At 38.8% G+C, this 19,044-nt stretch overlaps 1 protein-coding gene across 6 annotated transcripts in view; it reads right to left on the reverse strand.

The window, feature by feature from the left end:
• sipa1l1 (signal-induced proliferation-associated 1 like 1) overlaps nt 1–19,044 on the reverse strand; it is a 150,641-nt gene that overhangs the window by 117,564 nt on the left and 14,033 nt on the right. For all 6 annotated transcript variants that reach the window (XM_041805723.1, XM_041805726.1, XM_041805725.1 and 3 more), the window contains exon 2: nt 13,674–13,835. The gene's annotated coding sequence lies outside the window, so the exon portion shown is untranslated. The remainder of the gene's footprint in view (nt 1–13,673; nt 13,836–19,044) is intronic.

Genomic DNA, 19,044 nt, shown 5'->3' on the forward strand with positions numbered 1-19,044 from the left:
AACACTAAAGACATCCCAGATCTCATCTCGGGTATTCTGAAGAATATTTATATTCCAATTTAAACATATCTGTAGCTATGGGGAAGCTAAGAATCCATTAGAAATCAACCATTTTAACCTTGGGGATAAAACGGCTTGATGCTGCTGCACAAGGAAAGAGCACTTGACTTTCTAACTCTGTAATGTAACAGAAATTTTTAAACTTGCCTTGCCTGTAACTGAAAAATTCTGAAGAATGTAAAATGTTTTTATTGAATAAGTGGATTAAAAAAACTCAGTGTAGGCTACAGTGCTCAGCGTTTGACCCCGTCACATTTCTGACATCCAAACAGCTGATCAGGGGTTAGCAATGTGCAGAGGCAGAACAGTAAGCCTATTTGTAGCATCGCAAAAATAGTGCCAAGCACAGAGGCTTTCTGGCGGAAAAAACAAACACTTGACTCTGTATATTGTAAAAATGAAACAACGACAATTTTACCAAAACGGAGTCCACACTGAATCCCCAACTGGGTATAAGAGCATGGCTGATGTCCTTAGATTTATATGAGATGCAAATGTAGCAAAATTAACAAGCAATCATGTTTCACTTTCATGATCTCAATACCAATCAAAATAATCAGGATTATGATTTTTGCCGTAATTGAGCAGCCCTAGTGGCTAAAATAATAACTATTATCAAATACATTATACCAGTGGTTGTCAATGTGGGGGTCAAGACCCTCTTGGGGGTCGTGAGACACTAAGAGGGGGTCGCCAGATACCTTCAAGTAAACAAAGAATATTTAAAATTACTTCAAATAGTATTTTTCCCCATTTCTTAATTAAATTATCTGCATACATTAAGATAAATGTAAAATAAAAAGATGGTCATTTGGTGAGATTTATGATGAAATCACAGTAATGTTTAAAAAACTATTCCTTTAACTAGGGCTGCGCGATATATCGAGTATACTTGATGTATTGCAGCTTTTGCCATCCACAATGTAAAAAATAACTATATTGTGAACATTGAGAATAATTAATGTAAAATTTTTGAGCCATCATCATGCATTTCTTGTTGGAGTTTCACTTCACCCACTGTCCCAGAATGCACCTCTCTTACAGCAGAGCTCACTCCCGCGCCTATCCAGAAAACTCTCCTCAGCACATGTGCGTTTGTATGAACAGAGGAGAGAGAAGCATGGGAAAGTGAGGGAGGTAAACAAACCAGCAAAACAAGTTAGCGGCGTTCAGATGGACAACGAGAAACAGCGCTGGATCTGTCATCTGGCAGTGGTTCAGATTTACCAGCAGCGGACAAACATGATCCACCTCTCCACAACTACAGAGACTTATCTCAGTCTAACAGTTCAAAACAACAGGAACAATGTTCCTGCCTCCAGACAAGCCTTTCCCCCATGATAACACAGGAGAGCTTCTTTAATAAGGTCTGAAGACGCTCTCATGTCATGAACTTGTCAGAAACTGGTCCAGCGTTCATCAGCACAGACAGCAGACTAATGTAATCACAGCTGTGAGCCTGTTGAGGTGATGCTAGTGGCAGCTTAGAGGCAACATCGCAGACAAAAAATATTTAACAAACCTCACATTGGGGCCTCCCAAATCAGTAAGACCATTTTACTTTTGCTTCACCAATCACATGCTTCAAGTAATGTTCTCTTATTTGTGATGTTGTACTGACCTGAAAGTCCATCATTATCGACTGAAAGAGATACAGCTCTCTGAGATTTGATATAATTTTGTTTGACAAAACAGGCAATCTAACCAGGAATGCTTATTCAAAAGACAAAACAAGTAGGAAAAATTGCCTTCTGCCCTCAGGGTACCCAGCTGGCAACTTTGTCCACCCAGCTGGACACTGTATGCACTAATGGAAAACGGTGAAGTCCAACAACCATCAAAAAACCTTAACCTCAAAGTATTTAGTTTGGAGATTTCCTTTGGATAAAGGAGACTGTTAGATAACAAACATCAATCCTTTTATCACTTGAACTCGCTGATAATGACAGAAGTCTGAGAGATTTGTGTTTGTTTCTTCAAAACAAACTTTTAATTCCTGATACAAGAAAGAGAACATGAGTTTTTCTTGCTGTAATGCTGCTTTAGAGACAAAGAGCAGAAGATTAAACACAGACGCCTCTTACTTTAATTACTGAGGTCTGCAAGGGCAACATGATGAGCTTTTAATAATAGTGACTCTGATGTAGGTTTTTTTAAAACAGAGTTTGCAGGGTGATAGGTCTCTTCCTAATAGACACCTTCAGTGCATTATTCAGTCTTTATTCAAGCTGCCTACATAGTCTGCCAAAAGAAAAAGCATCCAGCGGCTGGGGAAATTAACAATAAGGAAGTCTTCTCAGAAGTTTCTGTCCACAATCACAGTGTAGCACATTGCCAACATGAGGAGAAGAGACATCATGCAGTGGTACTAACTGTCTGTGTCGACAGCATATGATGAAAGGATATTTCTTCTTCATACATTGTTCTGCTGACGAGTGGGATAAGAAGAGCCACAGGAGGAAGCTTTAGTTGTAAAAAAAATGCTTCTAATTACAGTTGCTGGAACCCTGCATTATCATTATTACACTGCAAGGTTTCTGACAACACAACAACTGTGCTGCCATGGCAACAAAGAGCCGGAAGTGAGATGTGGATGCTGCCGCTGTGTCACGTTTTTGCTGGCTCCATGTGATCGGCGTATTCGGTGTCAAATCTGTTCATTGACCTGTGCTCTCATCCTCTACCTTCTCTGAAGAGCGCAGGTGGACACATCAGTCTGCTTGGCTGGCACCGCTTCACCCATGGGCTAAACAACGCCGCACAGCTGGGTTCATCTGATATTATGTAACGGCAGCACCACCCCCGCAGGCCCTGTTCACACTACCCCTTCTCCTCCTACTCCGCCTCCCACTAGTGCACCGTTGGCCATTTGTAAGCAGAGGTGCATTGTGAGAGAAGAGTGCTCCGGTACTTTCACAACCTCTGCAGATATTTGTGGAGGATTTAGCCGAGAGAAAATAAAAAATTTAAGATGAAACCTTGCATGAAGAGAATACCAAACAGTTTCAGGCCCAATATCAGTATCTGGATACCTGCTTGTTGTGTTAATATCGTTTTATTCCAATAACCTCTTTCCTATTTCATTTCAATGAATTAAACACAGTATGCAGCATTGAGCAGACCTCACTTTAGTTTAATGTCATTGCTTTAAATTTCTAAACTGGGTGATTAGATTTCAGAGTAGTATCTATCATTGATCCACCAGCGATTCTGCCTTCACTCCTTGGAAACAAATTTTGTTACCAAGCAATACTTGCCAAAAGTGGAATGGCACCCGTTGCCTGGCAACATTAGCTTATTGAATCTCATATCAGGAAGCGACGAGGAGCAGTGGTGCTTTGAGCTACAAACCTCCAGATACTCCTCTCATCTCAGGTACAGACTGTGATGTCCATCTACGGTAATGCTACTCAAATCATACGATATCCCACTATGGTGCTACACATGACTTCACACAGTCATTCACATAATCCTGCATACAGGGAAATACTATGATCGTTCAAGAAATAGTTTATTAGATTCCTGTTTCATCAAGGGCTGCAATGATTTATCCATTTGTAAGTGAACAGATGTACTCTACTGCTCTGTTGCCAATGTCTGATATTTCTCCTTTTACTACCAAAGTATCTGAAAAACTACACTGAACTTTTCTTGAGTTACTGAGAAAATGAAAAAAAAACCTGCAGGTCTACATGACAGAATTAAACAACAACACCAATTACTCTGCTTTAATTTTTATAATCTGTTAATCTGATGTCTTTGCCATCCAGGAAAAAGGTGAGCAAGAAGTGCAAAGTCTAAGTACAAAACTGTTGAGAGGAGAACAGAAATCCAGTATCATGCATCCCTAATATTGCTGTGTTGCCCAACAATCATAACATGCTGTAGAGTTGTCAGGACACAGGAATTTAAACTTGTAAATATACTTGCCTATACACGACGCGTGTTACTGGAGGAAACCTCTAGAGGGCCCACAAGAAGGCTTAGGCCATATACAACAACCTGATGTGTGGGATGTAAACTAAAAACATGCTGACTCTTGAGGTTATTAGAATGTTGGCTGTGAGATCAAAACTAAAAAGGCATTCATATCAATAATCAGTGGTAACATCAGATCTGGGCTAAACGGTGATAAAGGAGTTAGCACTGATGCCAGAATGTTTCTGGTTTCAATCCTAACCAGGGCCATCATGCAGTGCAGTTTGCATGTTCTCCCCATGCATGCATGATTTCTATTCTGGTACTCTGATTTCCTTCCACGGACCAAAAACATGTTTGTTAGGTGAGATGGTGACTACATAAGTTGTAGGTGTGAGTGTGAGCATGTCTGGTTGTTTGCTTCAATGTGATTGCCCTGCGATTGACTGGCGACCAGTCCAAGGTGTCTTGAGTGGTGTAAAAAACTAGACGGATGGACATCAGATCAGCTCAGTCTGATGATGACTGGTGTTCAGAACAAACTGTCTGCACTTTGTTTCTTCAACATTTTTTGGTTGTACTAGTGACCTTGTTAACTGGAGATTTTGTTAAGAGACTTCAGCCAAAGTTGTGTAGATGTTGTCATTACAGCAGCTGATAAAAACTGATAACTGAAAACTGATCAATTTACTTGCCATCAGCTGGTTTGATAGCCATGTTTGGCTCCATGCAGTGACAGTAACACATTGTCAAGATGTGGAGAATCACGGTCTTGCTTTGTCTGTCTCTGAAACGTTTTTACCATCGTTGTATGTGCTGCTATGTTCACTCCCTTCAACTCCACACTGTCTCTAGCACGTGATAATGCATCTTGTGTCATATCGCGTTGATTTTTGAGGACGTGCACAGTCGACATGTCAGACCAACACAAAAGTTTGCACATGCAAAGCTGACATCAAGTATATTTTCAATCTTAAACACGTTGCATTACCACAGCTATAACAGAAGTTCTAAACTCCTACTGTTGAGTAATTGTTGTCTTTAATTCAACACAAAAAATGTAAACAAATAAGCAATGCTTTACTCTGGAGAACTTTCCAATGTATTATTGCAATATAGTGTTCTCTCTCTCAGTATTAAAATCTAACAGAAGGTCTGCAGTTTTTAAGACTCAGTACTTTTCTGTATTTTCAACAATCAAAGATCAGATGTTTCAAAGAGAATTTTAAGTGTTGCGTGTTGGTATCATACTGACTGAATATTTGCCTGCAAAAAAAAACAAAAGCAGTGGTGTTATTTAGAGAGCAATAATACAAAAATACTGGAATTAGGTTAAAGCAAAACCCTTCAAATCAACCTCTTTTCATCCATGTCTGTTCTCCCTAAGTGCTTGATGAGATGTTTGAGGGCTTCAGGCAGTCACTTCATTAAAAACGACCCTGTGGGCATCAGAAAACACACTTTACTTCTAAACTGGCCTGCTGTCATTAGAAAGAACCATTAGAGCAGGCAACTCTCATCCCATTCGCCAGTTGCTTCTTAATGAAAAACAGCGGCTTACTTAAGCTCACACGTCTCACATCCATAAACCACTGATCGAGCGTTCCTCCTCACAGCTGGAGAGACCCAGCAGAGGCATTAGCGTAGAGTTGTCAGAACGCCACTGGAATGGATCAAAGCGCTACGTGGTAAGCCGCCTCCGATGACCATTTAAAGCACTCGCTATTGAGTGGCCCGCTCGATATGAGTGCCTGAGAATCAAGGCGGTAACAGGGTAGACTGTGGTGATAGGGAGGGATGGAGAGGTAACAGGTGTGAGGAGGAGACAGAGGAGGGAGGTTTTCTGACACACAAGGTCAACATTAATCGCTCACAGAGTCCAGCTGCTTTCAGCATGATCACAGACTGAATGTAACACATTGGCATGGGGGAAAAAAAAATACAGTCACAAGTAGCCTTGGCCAATGCTTGGCTACTGAATCAACAATTTTACAAAATACACCCGTCATTCTCAAGATGAGCATCCTGCTCCATTAAAAAGGATTTGAAATGGAAAAAGGCCGTATAGTCTGATGAGAGCTTGGCTCATTTTCTCTGTTGCTTTCATGGTATAGGAGTGTATTTGTCAAAAAATGCAGCTGCCCTCTGCTGGACTGCAGGTTCAAGGCACTTCTGCATTCAAACTGAGACTATAACCACTTCTTAAATACTAAAACCTGAAAACAAAGATGGAGGGCAGCTTAAGGATACTGTTACTCAACAATTTTAAAGACTTGAAAAATGTTGGTATGTGAACTAGGGGTGTAACGGTACAGAAAAATTTCAGTACAGTACATCCCTTGGTTTTTAAGTCACGGTTCGGTACATTTTTGGTGAGGTAATTGAAGCGAATAAATAAAATGTAATTTTTTTTAAATTAAATTGTATTAAAATAAATAGGCTGAATAAATTACATTCAAATTATAAATAATGCAGCAACCTCCTTCCAAAGGCTCTTAAATGAGTAAAAATATTAATAAATAAACACATTTTTGATTTACTAGGCTTTTTAATTTATATATTGACATATTTATACCGATTCTTTAAACTCTAAAATTTCCCAGCCAACTTGAACGCATCTTCATACAACCGTGTGTTAGCTTGTTAAGTACATTCTGCCGATTTCAACACGGACTTCAGCACTGGATTACTTTTTAACCAACGAGACCTACAACAAAGTTTGGGAGAACTTTTCACAGCCCATCTTGGCGGATAAAGAGGTTAGAGCCGTGTGAAATCTGAGGATAACTTTACCTATGACACAGCTGCAGACACGATGGGGTCCTCTCTCCTCCCCCTCCGAGGCTGACATTTGAAGGTAAAATTAATTTGATTCACAGAGCCAGAGCACGAGTGTTACAATAAAAACGATCTTAAAGAATAGGAAATTCATAACTGGCTGGTGAGACTTTTAGTTGTTCCTCCTCGTTACAGTGGCGTTCTTGTTTGAGTAAAATTGCCACTGTTCTTCTAGGAATGCACTGATGCTGATATTTTAAATTAGCTGATGTCAAAAACGGATGTTTTCTTATCACTTCTTTTGGTGAATGACTTCCACTAAGGATGAGTAATTAAACAAAATTAAGATTAAATCCTAATATTGCCCACTGCAATATAAGTCAAAATAACTGTAATCAGATATTTTGCAGAATCATTCAGCCCCAGTTTAAGCTACCTTTAGTGTGGTTTGTAATATAACAGATCAAACAGATCGAGGTTGACCAACAGTCTGTCCAGTAAGACCGTCCTCTTTGATTCAGCAGTTATGTGTGCGTGTAGATGCCAGCATTAGATTAGACACAATAGATTAACAAAGACTACAGCTATCAGCCCATGCCAAAATTAAATCAATACATTTGGGCATCCCTATTTTTTTCCTCTTCTTGGTGGAGCTAAAGCATCTTTCTCCTGCTCCCTTGCTGCCTTGCAGGGGCAGGCTGACACACAAAAATACACTAATGCACAAAAACACAAAAGATGACAGTAGCGAAATTGAGTTGACCTTGTATGGTGCTGACTACTCAAACTGCTTTTAACAACGCATGTCACATTCAACCATCCACCACAATCATAAAAAGATAGCAGAGAATACTATGTAAAATATCCATCACTATTAGCTGATTGTATTCACACACATTTACACACCGCACCAATGAAAGATTTTTGCGCTTCAGTGTCTTGCCAAAACAAGGAAGCTTTGACTTGTGACTGCAGGATGTTGGGATCAAAGCCCAGATCTCCCAGCTGCGACAACCATCTCTACCATAGAGCCATTAACCCCCCATCACAAAAGAACACCAGCCACCACATACTATTTTTTTCAAAATAAACATCAGTTACCCTGCTGCAACTATTCTTCTGCTAGCAAGTGAGCTAACCACAACCCAGTTTGAGGCAATATGTACAAGAACATTGTAGGGGCGTTCTCTACTTTTTATTTTATTTTTATTTTAGCAGGTATATAGCTATAGTATTGAGACCACAGTCTACCAACCCTACTGGCTGGTGAGTCAAAAAGTTTGTCTGTCAGGGTTTTGGTCAACATTATGGTCTACGAAAGATCTATCTTTAAACCCATGATTCCCAAACTATGATTATGTATTTAATGTTTATTTAATAAAGATATTATTAGAATTTTGTTTCAGCTATCACATTTTCAGCCTAAGTGAACTTTAAAAACACCAGTCAAAAGCTATAACCCTGGACTATTCAAACAGAAGGTCTTTGTTATTGAAAAAAAGAGCATAAATTAGCCGGGATTTTCTTTTAATTTACAAGCTTTCTGAGAAAATGTTTGCCCTCCAACCCACAGAGGGTCAGAGATCTCTGGTCTGCATTCACAAACTGACAGCAGGAACAAAGCCCATTGGTGTTGGTTTCTCTGCACTGACCTGCCCCAGTGTGTATCACCCAACACTTCCAATCCTGCTTGTTCAAATAATCATTAACCAGTTCTGCCCTGGGTAAATATTTTAAGAACCTCTGTAAACTAGAAGGTAAATACACACCTAAGAGATCAGAACGTAAACACACACATACATGGCGCAAGGATAAGGGGGGTCAGGGTAACGGCACGCAGATTTCATTGTCCTTCAGCATGTAGAGCTTAATGCGAGCTGAAAACAATGAGGTCATCCCTATTGTGTACACACGGCATTCTCACACATTCCTCTGCATACCGTCGTGTAGTCATTGCTCAGCTAAAAGCACGATACCATGAAGGAGTAGAAGACACATTTGATCTTCAGAAAGCCGTGAACCTGAAATCTATTAAGGCCCCAGAGTGGAAACTCCACTCTGGCTTGCAAGGCCATCACCTTACACGCAAAAACACTCCCACTCTTGGATGAGCACTGAAAGGTTGCAGTGAGGACTACAGATCATGACAGGCCACTTTCCTGTTTGGGTTTCTGCTTCCACCACCTGCAAGCCAGATGTTCTATGCCTGGCTATTGTGGCCTCAATGCTATGGTTATAAAAAAAAGGTAGACTAAAGCCACTCCAGTCTTCTAGTCTAATTCAGGTCTGACTGTAGAGTAGGATTAAGACCAGAATTACATGGTGAATCACAGTATCAATTATTGACCATGTGTTTTAAAAAAGCACTGCAGATCAATGTGCTACAGTTTTGAACTGAAGATTGGGGGGTCTCTTTATGCATACTTCATCTAGAAAAAAAAGAAATACATAAAACAATTACAAATGAAAAGAAAAGATTAGTCCATTCCTAAACATAATTGCAGCTCCAGAATGAGCGTCTTATCCGGCTGCTGTCGAGTTTCAGTTAGGAATTCACTCCAATCAGCATTATGTCTGGCTTTATGTCAGTATGTGGAGCAGCAAAGCAGGAAGACTGTGGAGGGTTCAGCCAACAGCTGCTGCTGCTCTCAGTGCATCAGGATGGATTTATGTGTTTACCTCCCTTGGCACAATCTAGGACCTCCTGGAACCCTAAAACCCAAGCAAGATGTTGGTGATTACAGTGATCCACAAGAGTTTTTTCTGCCTTGGCACAATAAGCAAGTACTGAAGCCTTATTTTACTTTTCGAAATGATGTGACATGAAAGCAAATACATGAGTTAGAATGAAGCTTTTTCAATTTCTGTATAAATAAAGCTTTTTCAAAGCACTCTTTAATTTCCATCCCGTATATTATAATACATGATCAAGAAAATGGTAGACAACATGATTGTTAGTTAGCAAGCAAGCTACCACTAGTGCAATTAAAGCGCTATTAAAATGCCAGTGTTGTGTTGTGTTGTGTTTTTAACTGTGCCAACCGTTCAAATTATGAAAAAGCAACTTTTGTGTCCCATAGTAGTGATTCATTCAGAGACACCGCAGCAGACATGGACTAAAAAGCCTGGGCAAGTGGTGTCAGACGATGCTCGTACCGTAGGATCTGTTTCTACCAAGCGGTCATGTCTGGTTCAGTACATTTAGTCCTGGATTTTCACGAACCCTGGTCTTGCTTGCTTTTCCACAGCCAATATCCATCCAGTATCAATTAGCCTTTTTTTAGTCTTTTTTTAGAGATCTGCATTTTAGTCAGCTCAATAATAAGAGAAAATCTTTTCACACCCAAACAATTCTTCAGTCTGTAAAAGTTTGTCTTTTTAAAAATGGAAGAAAGGAACCTTGTTTAGAAAACAGGTGCCAGAAGGAGTCATTTTGTTGGTGAACAATGCATTTATCTGTTGCTTACCTTGCAAGGTTCATTTGCTTAATAATATAGCTAAACTAAACTAAACCATCTCAATTAAAAGCAAGTTAATGACAAAATAAGAGGGAAACGCTGTTAAAGAGCTGCAGTTCGCCTCTTAGCTCAGTACGAGACTTTTCAAGACTCTTGTCTCCTGTCATCTGACTAGAAATGTCCAAAGAAAATTAGATAACCTGAAGTAAAAAACCCTTATTTTGTATTCCATTGGTTCCTAACCACCATCCTTCTATCCCTGCCTTTAAACTGATATTTGGGTTTCATCAGATCTAGTGACTGCAAACAACCTATTAGGCTGAGGCCTTAAATATTCTTTTTTAACATACAGATCCTACTGAGTAAAGCCAAAACTGTAATTGGAGAACAGAGAGAAAACACCGCCACACCAAAATAAAAGCCACCATGCCTTCAGATAATCTTTTATCAGATATTAAAAATGTAAATTATATTGTATGAATGGATCCATAAAAACATATAGTCTATATTTGCGCACAATTACGAACCATAATAAGAGTTTGAAATTGTAATCATGAAATGTGACACTGTTCTGTAACTTAATTTTGAAAAACGAACACCGGTCTCAACTTCCGGTCTGTCGTCATACACAAATGGATGATAATTTACTTTCGCTGTTTAGTGCTTCCCTGATTGTAATCCGATGATTAGTGGTACACCTGAGTAGATATATTCATCTTCAGCCATGTCTCATGATGGAGATGAGACGCTAGCGATCTAAAAATAGCTCGTTGTCGTAAAAACTCCGGCGGAACTTTAGTTTCGTTTCTGTGACAAAACGAGACTGGATAAAAAACAACAGCGATGAACTGTCAGGTGTTCATCTAATCCATGATATTTGCCTCACTTTGTGTTCTAAATGTCTGTTAAAACAGGAGAGAGAGTCACAGGGCGAGAGGGTGTGTGTCTGTGTATGTGTGACAGACTGGAGGAGAGACAGTTTGTGTGTCCGTCCATGAGTGCAGGTCAGTCTGACAACAAGCATTAATGAACTAACGTTTGCTTGTTGAATACATGAGTAGTAAATGTTTATAAGTTTTCATAATATGAAAAACTTTAAGAGGCTGAGGCTTACCTGTGGCTCCTCTGGGATAAAATAATTGCAAGAGGACGTTATAAAAGCAGAATCCCACTATAAGAGTCTTTCATTCAAATCATATCCTCAGGCTGTTGTCAGTATGATCTTAAAGTGTTTATGTTTGTAAGAATGGAGGCAAAGTAAAAACATAAAAAATATCATTTTCACTTTTTAAAATTTTTTTGAGTGTGTTTATTCTGTGGTATGTTCAAGTTATTTAATTTAACAGAACTTAAAAAATGTTTTCTTTTAGTTTTAAGAATATAGATTTTTAAACTCTAACAGCTTTGGAATATCCATGTTCAATTTTCAGTTAAGGGACCCCAATTTTTTTTTTTATTTATAAAACTTGTGGTAATGTTACTGTATGTTATGTATAAATTTCCTCGGTTTGGGGTTAGGCAAAGCTCTCCCCCACAGTTTCAAAAAATCCTGGAGGAAACCCTGACATGTCCAACATTATCTAATCTAAGACTATTATACAGTGTTTTCACATCATCGAAGTTGCATCTTTGTGAAATAAACAAAGATAAATGCAACTGTTAATTCACATGTCCACCATTATCTCGTAAAAGACTATTATACAGCATTTTAATATATCATATCATGTATCGGCCGATATATCGGTTATCGGTCAATATATTGGATATCAACCGATATATCAGATATTGGCATTTTTTGGCCCCCAATAACGGTATCGGCATCGGCCCCAAAAATCCCATATCGGTCGGGCTCTAATCTAGATTCTCAAACATGATTACTCACTGATTTTACAAAATCTACATCTCATGCATTTACTGAACTAAAACATTAAATACTGAATAAACAGAAATTAAAGAAAATCCTGAGAGAAAAAAAAAAAAATAACAATGACAAAACAAAAATAATCCACTCGTACCTAAAATATTAGAGAAAAACAATATTTACTAGTGCACATAACATTTGGACAAAAAATGTAAAACAGCATGTGGCACAGTAATTGATTAATTATACTTATCTTGTTTTAGTGATCTTGTGAGGCCAAATTATGACTGAAATTGTAACTAGATGGCCTAGCACTATTATGAGTGATCATTATTAAATGTATAGAGAAAACTGAGTAACATAAATATTTCGCATTTTCTGATCTAATTTGGTTAAAAGGCACACCAAACCTTTATAAAAGGTTCTGCTAGTCACACATTTTACACCAAAGACACATGCAGTAAGAGAAATTATGTCTGACAGACATTTTCCATCAAAAACTTTACTGGTGCTTATCTTTGACTCTTGGCCCCTAAAAGCCAGAAAGATGCAAATTTTCAATGCGAGCCAGCCTTTTTTTTATTGTTTTAAATAGTTTTAATTACACTGCCTGCTTGTATGAAAATGAAGGTCAGCTCTGTTGATAAAGCAGCTCCTAGTAAAACTGTGAAGACTGAACATCTTTAAAACAGGTCAAGCACTTAAAACTAAGCTAGTGGCAACACGGCTCCTGTCCCTCCTGATGCTCTGCACCTGCCAAAGACTTGCTGCAGAAGCAGAGATTTTGTGAGTGTGATAGTTTTAATTTGTGTGTTTTGGAAAAGAAAAGATCCTGTGAGCTAGGAACACTGAAATAATGCATTTTGAGACTTGTTTTGAAAATATTCACAGCTTGCTGAGCCGCCACACAGGGTGCAGAGGTTAATCTGACAAAAGGCAGATAGAAGCATACAATCTTTAAGACCTGATTTCTGAGGCTTTTCCTCAACACTTCAGAGGGATAGCCAGACTATCATAGATTGTAATGATGGTTCTGAAAAAGTTCCTGTTGCATTGTTTTACCAGATGTTTGAATGTACTGTTTTAGAGAAGCTAAATCCTTCTCACCCTAATGATGAGCTACCGTTCCCTTTTCCTTACTGAAGTTTTGGATCTTCAGTAACAAACACATATCTGCTTGAAATGTGAGCTTCAGCATCTTCACATAACCCCTCCCTGACTGCTACATTACCAGAAGCATCAACATTGCCACAAAATGATCCGTTTGGTCTGCTGAGACTCAGTGAGTCTTTACAGGCAAGGTAGAAAACTCAAAGTGACAGTGAAATGACAAAATCTGTCAATTATAGCACGTCTTAATGAATCCATTTCAAGCATAGAAAACAACTTGAAAGCCTGCTGACTTTAAAGACAGATTTGCTCTCTGAACTGACTCTTCACGCTGTAGCGGATCTGCGATATGTGATATGACACTGAAGAACACAACCTCTCTTACATCTTTGTCAGCACATAAAATAGGCAACTGCTTCAAACCTGGCTGAGAGTTTTACACTCTGCATGTGGTAGAGATTGAGTCTGATCAAAAAAGGAAAACTTACTGCAAACAGATGACAGCTTCCTCAACTTCATGTAGTAACAGTTTCCTTTAGATCAGAGGGGTGGCTCCATCCAGCAGTGATGAACAATGACCAGGATATGTCTTCTTTTAATCCTGCGCCTCTGTTTCCTCTACTTGTGCGAGTGTCGTCAGAGGACGTTCCCTACAGCAGCATCAGAGAAGCAATAATGTGTTAAGGAAATCACAGATTTGGCCCTTAGCCTCTACTATAAACTACAAACACAAACTTTAAACATCTAGATTCCTCTCAGAATTGAACTCTTTGACTGAATTCTTTGGACACACTGGGGTTGCCTTCTTATACTAATCATTGATAAATACTAAAACTAAAGAAAATAAAGAGGATGGTATTGTTTTTGAGCAGGGCTAGATGATTCTTGCTTAGATGTGAATCACAATTTTCTCACAAGGTTCTTTATTTTTAACAAAATGATGTATTGAGCTCTACTTAAAACGTGTTTTTTGGGGCTTTCAAGAGCAATAACCTACAGAAGAGCTGGACTCACACTTAAGTCTCTTATAAACACATTGTCTTTTCCTTTCTTATTTTATAAAAGTTAAAGTGAATTACCTAAACGCTGTAGAACAGCATTACTCAACCTGTCGCTCTTCAGTTTAACTTGAAAATAACTAAAAAGGGAAACACTGTCAGCAGGATCATTCTTGCTAAGTCACATCAATCAATTTGCTACCCAGACACAGACAATAATCAAGCAGCAGGCGCAGGTACAGTCTAATTGCTGACCTTTTTATCTGTATGTTATCACCACTGACTGGCTCAGAGAGAAAGCAAGCAAGAAAAGAGAACGAGAGAACTCCTGCTCTCTAATTCACTGTTTGGGTTGTGATTTCTCTTCTTAAAACTGAAGCTTTTCATGCCTTGATGTTTTTTGCAGCTACTTCCTGTCTGTTGTTTCCTGCACTAATAGTGTACTGTCATCATAAACAAGCCTGATGTGATGATGGAGTACCAACTAACACATTTCAAAATGTGGATAATTTACACTACCGTATGACTTATTTGAGTGTCCTTAAGCTACAAAGTAAGTGGGGTGCTACAGAACACTGTGAGAGCAGAGGTACAGGTGTGTTGAGCCTGTTTTTCTATGACATCAAAGCTATGCCATAAAACCAACATACTGGCCGGCACCACTCTACAGCTACTACATACTTGTGTGTTTTTTTGTATGTCTGTGTTGCTCAGCAATATTCTGCCCAAATGTTACATGGCAGTATGATTTTTACCTGTTATCTCCACATACACCAGCTGCACAGCACTCTGCAGCACAGCCCTGATCACCTTGAGATAAAACGGCAGAGATTACGGAGGAACTACAAGTTAATGCAGGAATAGAATGTCAACAGCAGATTATTTTGCCTTTTTGGGGTTTGTTTGCCATTCATTTCAATGATGATTTTATGCTTTTATTGCTTCCCCCATGCGTGAGTATATTATGAAGTTAAATTGTGAATGTTTGCAACAAAGAATCTGTGGTTTCATGTAATATTCTGTGGCTTTTTACTTCAAAAGTTAACCCTTATCAATGGCTCTATGGCCCACTGACCTCTCGCTGACCTTTTGCTTGTGCGGCAGGATGGGATGTAATGTCGATATAGTGATGATTTAAAATCGGGAGTCCATGCATTGTGTTGTGTTTAAAAGTTGACTGGATACTTTGCACATCTTTCCAGCTGTTTGAATCGATCTGCTCTCTGTGGATAGGCAGCAGCCAGTGCTGAAAAAAGACCTGCAGCATATTTCCAACAAAGCGGGGCTGAGTGGCGCTAGAACGCAGGCAGTGGAACTACTCTAATTGACTAGAGAGGGGGCGATTTTACCCTGCAGTATGATTTGCTGGTAGATTGTCACAGCTGTTGTATGTGGAAATTGGAGGTTTAAATCTTACTAGGAGCTGATATATCTTGAGCAGCAGTTGATTACTCTGCAGTTACTGCATAAAGAAAAGAGAGGAGAAATTGGAGGAGATACAAAGTATGGCTGCTGAATTAGCTAAGGATGGGGCAAAATTTTGCTCTCTTTTCTTCTGCACTCCCTGCACACTCTTGCATTTCTAACCTTTTTAGAAGTCGGCACATAGATTTGACTAGTTGTAGCAACATCAACAGTCATTTATCTCTCACTAGAGCACAAAAAATATGCTGGTGAACAGTACTCAGAGACAAGAAGCCACCAGTATCAACCAGCGGACCAATCACAGGGCTTGAAGTCTCACTGAAGTCATTTTGACTCATTCTTACATTTTTGAGGAAGTGCACACGGGCTAGGCTACTCTATGGCTAATTTAATGAATTAAATTTGTGTTTGGGTTTGCTTAACAAATCTTATTGCTTTAACAACTAGGACTGTTGTAGTGAACACAAAAATGCAGCATGTTCTGAATGCAAAAGACCGTGTGTATGCCTGAAGCAAGAATGTGACTTTTTTACAGCCCTACTCCATTTTCAGTGATATGTAGACTGCAGTCCATTCTCTAGTTGGACTGTATAGTCAAAACATCCATCAGAGATATAGTAAAAGTCTACAGCACATGCAGAGAGAAGGAATATTAGTGTTATAAAATATGAACAGTGGACATTATGTAATAGAAAGGTCCATGAGTAATTCAGGTGTTAAAGGGCCTCTCATGCAGTCAAATGCTTGAATGCCTTACAGTCCCATGGGAAAGGGTCAAATGTTCCTGGAGGATATGGGTGCTAAAAGTAAACCATGTTCATTTCTAACTGGATTGTTCTGCATCATTAAATTTCATGATTAGTAACCACTTTCCCAGGATGTTCTGTGTAAGGGGGAAGCTACTCACTAGAACGCTTGTTGAGTATGAGTGTCCTTTTAACATATAACTGCACAAACACAGCTTTGATGTATTGTGAAAAAAGCTTTGAAGAGAGTCAAGAGGGTCTGACTGCTGGCTGTCTTATTTAATGGTTACTGAAAAATTTGGAGCAAAATGCCTCTCCAAAACAAAATTAACTAATTATGCCTACAAAAAATGATGACAAAAATGATGAAAAACTCAGAATGTCTCCCAATATTCATAGTAACAAAACTAATCATACCAGAAAGCAAAAGTGGAAGAAAAAAAACACAATTTTGCAAAAAGTAAAGTGACTAAATATTTCCTTCACTTAAGTCTCCACAAAGTAGGTTACAATACACAGCAGAGGTCTGAGAGGTATTACTTCAAGACAGAAAAAAATATGGTTTTTATATTTACCAATCAGTTTATCAGGATTTTGCACATTATTCAGTCAGATTTGACATTACTGTAATGGTATCAACAGTTTCAGTGTAATCCAATTGTTGTTTTAAACTTTTAGCAGCAAACCGAGATTTTAGCCCAGTCTTACAGTTGCCCTATAGGACTGACTTGTGACAGTGTAAGTAACATGCAGCAAAGCAATCAGGTAAGTGTGTTCTCTCCTCTAGAAGTTTTGTGGGGTATCTCTGTCAGTCTCTGTCAAGCTTTGAGCTGCAATGGATTGTTTTATAACGGCTTCAAAAACTGTTATAAGGTGTGTTTTACCTGATGACTGTAGGGATGCTCGTAGTTAAATTTGTATATCATATTAGCTGACGCAAGATTTACAAGTCAATTAAATTAATTTCCTGTCAGTTTTAATAAACACAGACCTGAAATCCTCAAATGCTCTTTCAAAACTTAAATGAAGCCTCCCACCACTAATAGCCACTGTAGCTTCAGTTAATTGCTGCCTTCCTGTCAGAGCATTCCCCCAACACTTCACCAGACAGACACGTGACGAGCTCAGTGGATAGTAGGGGTGAGGGAAAAATCAATTCAGCATAGTATCGCCTTATTTTGTGCGGCGATGTATCGTAGTGAATCTTCCGCCAAGAATCCATTTTTTCCAAATTAATTGCTAATATGAACAGTCTATGATATTGGATAAATCTCATCAGTTGCTTTTCTGTCTACTTGATGATGCTTTTACACCCTTTGTCCAGCAACGTTGGCAGAGGTGACAGTCATACAGCAATTTAGTATTTTAGTACAACCAGTATGGAAGCACCAAGGACAGGACATGAGGAATGTAAGCAGGGCAACCACAACATTGCAAGGAGTGCTGCATAAAATAAAATACTGCGGTAGTAGATAAAAATGAAGGTAAGGCTAATGCTAAATTAGCTAAACAGTTAAAATATGGTATAGATAGCAATATATCACAATATATGGTATCGCAAAATGTTTAAAATAGCAATATTGAATTGTGGCATAAGTATAATGGGGCCTCTAGTGATTCCCACCCCTAGTGGATAGCATGTCATAGACCAGCGTGGCATTGACAGGTTTTTTGAACTAGAAAAGGAAAATAAAGTGATAGGTAGGCTGTTGAGGTACAACAATTCAAGTGAAAACAGGCCACATATCAAAGCACGATATTAATCTATATAGAGGGACAAGGGAGTGGAGCTAGCTGCTAATGTTATCCACGCTCTACATAGCATATCAGCCTCACATCATACCTGCTCACACAATAACCCTGAGATGAATTGGACTGTTTCCAAGTATCTTCTCCTCTAGACTAATCGGTTAAATGCAATATAATTGGACGCTTAGCCAAATGAGGTCTGAAGCAGCATTCTCACCAGTATCTCTGCTAAAGGTAAGTTAAGGTGACAACATGCTCTCTCTTTTAAGTTCTTCATAATCAATTCTATTTTAGTATTGTGATTGGATGCTTTTATTGTGAGCACCAAAATCAGGGAATGTGGTCGCAGCTTAACAAACCTCTACATGACACTTAAAACTGCAGGAGCTGTTACAAAGAAGTGAACATAGAGGGACTGGGAAAAAATAATAATAATACAGCAATTTATATTTTATGCCATTTCACACAGCTCTATGACCGTAACCTCCACTTTTTAAAACAAGCTATCAAGCTGTCAACTAAAGTAGAAAAAAAAAAAAAAAAAAAGAAATCTCCCTGTACTTCTGGTACCTTGTCAAACTTCCTTGTCTATCTAAGCAAGCAAATAAAGAAAATGGAACTGGGTACTGGGTTGTCATCAGGGTAAAACGGTGTGTCACATCTTGCTGTTTTGCAGTGCACTGCTCATAGGTTGTAAGGACAATGTCAAAGGGAAAAACAGAACTGAGACATGATATCTCATAAGAACATTTTTTCAACAGTGTGTCCTAGCAGCGTTGATGATGAAATTGAGATATGAGATATCATTGCTCAGCCTTAGAATTAAGTATTACTGTCACACAACCCCAGCAATTAGTTAGCTTAATAGAAAATATGACTTTGAATAGGCACATGATGAGCTCGCATTCCTAGAACGGTTCTTTTTGTGGCAGTTTTGGAAG

This window comes from Cheilinus undulatus, linkage group 14 (assembly GCF_018320785.1).
Source record: "Cheilinus undulatus linkage group 14, ASM1832078v1, whole genome shotgun sequence".
Classification (NCBI taxonomy): domain Eukaryota; kingdom Metazoa; phylum Chordata; class Actinopteri; order Labriformes; family Labridae; genus Cheilinus; species Cheilinus undulatus.